This window comes from Terrapene carolina, unplaced genomic scaffold (genome assembly GCF_002925995.2).
Source record: "Terrapene carolina triunguis isolate 2854851 unplaced genomic scaffold, T_m_triunguis-2.0 Scaffold93, whole genome shotgun sequence".
Lineage (NCBI taxonomy): Eukaryota > Metazoa > Chordata > Testudines > Emydidae > Terrapene > Terrapene triunguis.
This window is the reverse complement of record NW_020664444.1, coordinates 7,419,935-7,421,309: the sequence shown is the minus strand read 5'-3', so window position 1 is coordinate 7,421,309 and position 1,375 is coordinate 7,419,935.

The window sequence follows — 1,375 nt, the reverse complement described above, 5'->3', positions numbered from 1 at the left end:
TTTGAAACTCAAACTGAAATGCAGCGTCCGCAAGACAGATTGGATGCAAACAACGTTTTGATTCAAAAATGGATTTAATTCTCTTTTGGTAACATCAGGGCAGTGACCTATAAAGGTTGAACGGAGCAAATCACAACCATGCAAAAGCTACAGCACGTTCCACTATTTTACAGGGGTGGACTCAAGAGGAGGAAACAGAAGCACCAACAGGTGACACATGGTCTGGCACAGTTTGGGGGTTTCATTTTATTTGCAGAAAAATCAGCATTTGTGCCATGGCAATTTCCCCCCTCCTTCCTGGCACCCGCGCAAAGGTTCCCGGATGCTGGAGCCAGTTCAGAAGGTAAAAGCAAAGAGAGGTGGGGAGTTTCAGAGACGTGAAGTGAAATGCGCAGAGGAAATAAATCAGGTGGATGTTGGACTGTTTGGATGCGACTGAGAGAAGAAATCCAGGGGGAACCAAGGGTGGCGGCAGACAATACAGGGAAGAAGAGGACTACTGGAATTTACTAAGGACAGTCTCATGCTCAGTTATACCAAGCGTTGACGTTCTTTCCAGCCAATGATCTCAGTGCTTTACCAACACTACTTAATACTCACAACAATGCTGGGCCGTGGGTCAGATTATTACTTCCAATGCACAAATGGGGGTGCGGAGGTATGGAGAGATTAAGTGACTTTCCTGAGATCATGGAGTGGGTCAGTGGTGTCCTAGGAACCCAGGAGTCCTAACTCCCAATCTCTAATTTTAACCCCAATTCCTCTCAATAACAACGCAAGCTCCCCTTCGCACGGCTTTCCATTCCCTCACTAAAACGGACTCTTCCCATGGCTTTCTTCTCAGAGTGCCTCTAACCATCACAGGAGTCCATAAACATCATTCACTCAGGCTGGGAGCTTTAACCCTTCGCCACTCCCATTCAGAATGAATTCGAACCCTACTATCTTTTGAATAACTAGACACAAGGGCTAGGATTTCAATCCCTGGTGTGCAGAGGGGATGGCTGAAAGGCTCAATGCTAATAAAAACAATAGGGAAGAAAGAAAAATAACCTAAAACCCCCGCAGCGGGACAGAGATGAAAAGATCATTAGCATCGGCGACGCTTTGTGTGCAGTGGGGAAGGTGGTCAGGAATGCAGGCTCTCTGCAAAAAGGACTGGAGGAAAAATGGAACATTCCTCATGCGGCACTGTGCTTCGGCAACACTGTCTGAGGTCATTTGCTTCATCCAGGGGACAACATTTTGTAGCAGAGAGAGAGAGAGAGAGTGTGTGTGTGTGTGTGTGAGAGAGAGAGAGAGTGTGAGAGAGGTGTGTGTGTGTGTGTGTGTGTGTGTGTGTGTGTGTGTGTGTGTGTGTGTGTGTGTGTGTGTG